The sequence below is a fragment of the Aethina tumida genome, chromosome 2 (assembly GCF_024364675.1).
Source record: "Aethina tumida isolate Nest 87 chromosome 2, icAetTumi1.1, whole genome shotgun sequence".
NCBI lineage: Eukaryota > Metazoa > Arthropoda > Insecta > Coleoptera > Nitidulidae > Aethina > Aethina tumida.
Window position 1 is genome coordinate 34,870,076 of NC_065436.1, and position 6,000 is coordinate 34,876,075.

Genomic DNA, 6,000 nt, shown 5'->3' on the forward strand with positions numbered 1-6,000 from the left:
TTTAAATGGAAAAACATCTTGAACCATCACTGTTATATTAAACACGAACAGTTAAACGGCAGAAACATTATTTACCATTTAATTTTAATATTGCCATACTATAATTACTTTATTCGATGTTGTGTTTTACTGTTACGACAAAATTCATAATAAATAATCAGTGATTTATTTAATATTACCGGTTGTTATATAAAAATAAATTTCCTAATTTCTAATAATTAAGTCGTCATTTTTGCCAAACGAAAGCTGCAACCTTTCATATTCATAATTCGAAAATTTGCATTTGAAATGTTCAAAAAAAAAACATCTTTATCTGTTTTTGGTAAAAGTTCTGTTGGTTGGTGCAACAAAATTCTTAAATGTGAATGCATAATAAACTAATCTCAGTCAGAAGTCAGAAACTAATGCTAAGGATTTTGGAAAACGGTGACAGAATATCAGTGTCATTTGTGAAAGAACCCTGTTTGTGGGCAAAATAAATTTACGTTAATATTCGTTGACAGGATCATAATTTTTTATATTTAACATTTTTTATAGCCATGGAAAATAATTATGTATATTTTTATACCAAAGAATTATATAAAATGTTAGGTACTTATATACAAATATTACAGCAAATAATTCCAAAGATGAACTGCTTCATTTTCATTTTCATAATTTTTACCATGGTAAATGAAAAAATCTTAATTTCACAATTCACAAACTTCATACTCTGTGCATAAATTATAGTTCAAATCTAAGTAAATTATGTGGTCTTCAATTATACAGGGTGGAGACTTTAACTGGAATAAATTCACTACTAAGGGAACTGAATAATTTTTCGAAAAATTCCGGAAACACGTCAACGTTTAAATGTGTTTGTTTACCTACCCCTATCACGAAGAAATTTAAAATTGTGTCCTTCAAGGAGAGCGGAAACGACCCCCATCTTTTTTTTTTCAAATGCAATAATTACGGCTGGTTATATATAGATCAACAATCATAATTTACAATTTCTTGGTTGAGAAGATAAATATGTAAACTCAGAACTTTTTTTTGATTAATTTTTATATTTTGATATCACACTTATTGTGAAACTAATTTTGACAACGTCAATTTAAACGCTTGTATAACTATCTCTATAAATTTTATAGATAAAATTTGGGATTCAAATTATGAAAATTTGTTTTTTATATAAAACAATATACAGTTCTCATATATTTTGGCCAAAATCGCCCCACTGTGCGCTGCCACATTAGACCAGAGAATTTGTGGTACTTACGCCCTTTTTGCCTCGCATCGACTAGGAATAAAAAAAAACAGAAGCTCTTACGGTTAAAGTGAAAACGATCGTTAATACGTATTCGGTCGTGCCTAATGTTTTCGCTTTCTCATCGACACGTCCCGATGGGATTCGATATTTGCCGGCCACAAAAGAAAACAGGAAAACACAAAAACAGAGCCTCAATTATCGAAACGGAGTGTTTTCGTTTTGTGTGCGGTTCTGCGAGGCAAAAATGCGGTTCCTGCCGGTGGCCGACGACCTTGACTTTTTACCGTTCACATAGGCCGGTTGCGTAACCGATTTCGGTTCGATATTATTTTCTAACGAGCGCTTCCTGCGGTGCCAGAAGATCGAATTATGTTGTGCGCTGCGAAACGTGATTCTCATTAGACCCTTACATTCCTGCCACACGGGCCGTTGCAGGAACTGAAAGAATACGTCTCCTTTACTTTTTATTATGAAAACAAATAGTCGTAAATAACAGTTATTCGAATAATAGAATATGTAATTAGCCGGTCAATCTGTGTAACGTGCCGCACGTAATGATACATCTTTTCTGTTACCAAGAATTTCCGGCTCTACAATCATCAAAAACAAAAATACCGAATCCCTAAAAGCAACGTCAACAACCTTGGGTCGGATTACCGAGAAATCAGTCATTTAAAGTACCCAAAATGGATTAAACAAACAATCTTTCGTTTCCATTAGCAACCCTTAAAAGATGTTCGGCGATGCGCGAGGCTCTGAACACGTCCGTGCAATGTACAGTTAATAATGAACAATTTTCTGCACGGCTCTGAAAAAGATTAGGCCGGCCTTTGTTTTCAATAATGGCATGTGCTTATCTCTAATTGCCCGCGAGAGGCCTTGCTTTTACAAGTTCTCGGTACTTGTTGCGTTTCGCGAATGATTTACGACAAACTTATGCCGCACAAATTGTCCATGAATATGCATTGTGTGGCGTTTTTTCTATAAAATTACGTCCTGTGCTAATTGGACCGTTTTGTGACGGCTCGATATGACGGTGCCAAAACGCTAGTGGTGGTGGAAGACGGTGGATGTTTTCAGGATCTGAGGGGGTGCCAATTTATTTCACACTAATCAGAATCATTAATTTTGGAAGATTTTAAGAAAGTCAATAGTCACAAAATGAATGTTTAACGCGTATTTAATAAGCAATTTGTCTTTTTGACATTAAATTATCTCGAAGCGAACAATATCAAATAATAATTATATTAATATTAAAAAATTAAGCGCAGTTAACCATCTAATGAAGTTTCTTTCACTAAATTTTTAAAATTTTGGTTAAAATTAATGGTCTTAAAACTTCTGACTAATCAAGATCATTAACTATTGGTTTCAAAAAATATTGTAACAACAAATAAAATTTTTATTTAGTTGTGTAATATTCATATAGACATTATGGCATAAAAAATAAATAGCATAAAAAAGTTAAATTTAACACACACATTGTTGTATTACATTATTAATCAAAATTACGTCATAAATATTCTCAAGGAAAGCAATAATGAATAATTTTCCTTATATTTAAATTTCAATATTAAGTAACCCCAATAAAAAGTTATAATTATGTTAATGTCCAGAAAATAAATAGTAGTTAAATTGTCTAAAAAAGCTTACTTCATTGTATTTTTAATGTAAATGTAGCTATTTATGTTGAGGTGAAATTTGTCTTACATACATGATACTGCAGTGAATGGTCTTAAAACTAATTAAAGAAGTTTCGATTTGAAAAAATATTTGTAACAATATTTTTCAGTATAATTTTAGACATTATGCCTAAAAATATATGTTAATTTATTTTATAAACAAAGAGTAATGTAATACCACTAATCAAATTGATATCATAATTTATCTCGTGGGAATGAATAACTAGCAAGTTTAAAATTTCAATAAAAAGTTAAAAATGATTATTTTAATATCAAGAAAATTAGTCAAACTGTTATAAGAATTTTGATTTCAAAAAATATTTCAACAACAATTAATAATAAATTATAATTTTATCTTGCTTAAGCGGGATAATTTTCGACATTGTGGCATAAAAAGTTAATAGCCAAAAGATGCTTGTTAATTTATATTATAAACAAATTATATGGTAATTCTACTAATCAGGATTACATTATAAATTATCCGCAGGGAAGCAATAACTAATAATTTTCCTTGTATTTAATTTTCAGTATTAAAACATCTCAATAAAAAGTAATAATTATGTTAATATCAAGAAAATAAATAGTAATTAAATTGTCTAAAGAAGATTGTTTCACTATATTCTTAAATTTAACCGTTTAAGTTGTTTTGAAATTATTCTTACTAATAATCATAATACTAGAATTAATAATTTTAAAACTTACTAATAATAAATTATAATATATATAAATATATTTTTTTATTTCAAAAAATATTTGTTACAGAAATTGATAATAAAATAAAGTGTTTTATTTGGTTGAGTAGTATAATTTTAGATATTATAGCATAAAAATAAACGTTAATTAATTTTATCAACATATTGTATTGCAATCTCATTAATCAAGATTACATCATCAAGTATCTAGAGGGAAGCAATAATGAATTATTTTCCTTGTATTTAAATTTCAATAGTAGAACATCTCAATAAAAAGTAATAATTATGTTAATATCTAGAACATAACTAGTAGTTATCTGTCTAAAGAATATATTCCTAAAGTGAATGTAACCATTTAAATTGTTTTGAACTTTGTTTTATTAAGAATCTAGGTACTAGACTTAATAGTCCTAAATTATACTAATTAATCAAAATTATTAATATTTAGTTCCAAAAAATATTTGTAACAATAAATAATGATAAAATAAAATTTTTACGTTGTTAAGATTACATCATAAATTATTTCAACGAAATTGATGTCGAATAATTTCTCACTGTATTTAAATTTCAATAACAAAAAGTCTTAAAAAATATTAACTATGTTAATCTTAAGAAATAAAGTAGTTAATTGTTTAATGAAGCTTATATCAGTACATTCTTAAAATAAACGCACAGTTGTAAAGTTTGTCAAAATAATAATAATGGCACTAGAGTTTACTGGTCTTAAAACTAAGTAACCAACCTCTAGTTTTGGTTGCAAAAAATATCAAAGAAACAAATTATATAAAAAAATAATTTAATTGTGTATTATAATTTTGGAAGTTTCGACAGTCAATAGCTCAAAAATAAATAAATACTGATTTAATTATTAATTAATTATATTACGATCTCACTAATCAAGAATATCTCAAAAATTATCTCTCAAAATATCAATAACACACTGTATTTGAATTTCAATAATAAAACATCTCAGTAATAAAATAATAACTACGTTAAACTCAAGCAATTAATAGTTAGAAGCTTTATTTATACTCTTTAAGTAAATACAACCATTTAAGTTGTTGTGAAGTTTGTCTTATTAATAATCATGGCACTAGAGTTAGTGGTCTTAAAACTTGGTAGGTTGTTATCGGAATTTCTAAAAGATGCTGAAACATCAGATATATTCCCAAAGGACGCAGAACTGCAAGAAAACTCTTGTTAAATATAACAACGTCGACGTGTTCAGTTCGATTATTTTTTTAAAAAATAACTAAAATGAAATATAAAGGTGAATGCCACCTGAATTGTGGAAAAAACTTCAATAGTATGTAAACTACAGCTGCACAAATGCTATCTATCATTATCTAATTAAAGTAATATCGGTGAAAGTAAAGTGATACATTAACATAGACCCACATTTTACTGTTATTAAATTACATTTATGAGTACTGATTAATAAAAAGTTTTACAAAACTAAAAGTCAATAAACTAGAATTGATTGAACATAAATTTCTAAATTACATGTTTTTTTAATCATAATAAAACGAAATATAAATACTTTTTGTTGTTTTTATGACTGTTTATAATTATAAAACATTTTTCTTAGTACAAAGTACCAGGCACTTTTTTATTTAAACACGTTAACATACTTTTGTGACTATTGTAGCCGGTTTTTATCTTCAGTAAACAAAATCGAGGCACCGCAATAGAAAGCAAAAGCACATGTTCCACGGTACTAAAATATAGTACCATCAAACAATAGCGATGTGACTGAGAACTTTCAATTTTAATTCAAAACAAAACAATGATGGCACCACCACAAATCTCTACTGCTAGTTTCAGCAGTACTTCAAAATCCATCGCCTCCAGTTATCGTTCAAAACCTCAATTACCATAATAACATGTCAATTATCCGAACGGGTCAAAACACAGAACCACCAAAAAACAAAAATCACTTGCACAAAATACAAATAAAAATATTACACCGGCCACCACTTTGGAACTTGTGTACGGAGAACCGCGGCGTACCGTGCGTGGTACGTGGGTACGTTCGACCGGCGGGACTGGTCGCCGGACCGAGCATCGGCCGGAGAGGAGGAGGCTGTGGTGCACCCGAACGGCGGACGGGGGGAAAACAAGAGAGAGTGATCTCGTCTCACGACGAACGCGATGTTATTGTACGGGTTCTTTTTCCGTGCACCGTTTCGGGGGATGCTCCGTGAACGTTTCCAATTAAAAAAAAATGTGGTAGGTCTTTCTTGCACACCTAAACGACGCACGTGAGAATTTTTATTCAACGACTAAAAGAATTTCCCTTTTAAATGTACACGAATAATTTAATTGTCTCAAATAAGGCGTCCTTGGCGCCGGAATTTAATGGTACCAATCGATC

General features: G+C 29.6%; 1 protein-coding gene across 7 annotated transcripts in view; it reads right to left on the reverse strand.

Annotated features, from left to right (window-relative positions):
• The window catches only part of LOC109606636 (disco-interacting protein 2), a 111,018-nt gene extending 105,360 nt beyond the window's left edge, over positions 1 to 5,658 (reverse strand). For all 7 annotated transcript variants that reach the window (XM_049962376.1, XM_049962373.1, XM_049962371.1 and 4 more), the window contains exon 1: positions 5,501 to 5,658. The gene's annotated coding sequence lies outside the window, so the exon portion shown is untranslated. The remainder of the gene's footprint in view (positions 1 to 5,500) is intronic.
• Between the last annotated feature and the right edge of the window lie 342 nt (positions 5,659 to 6,000).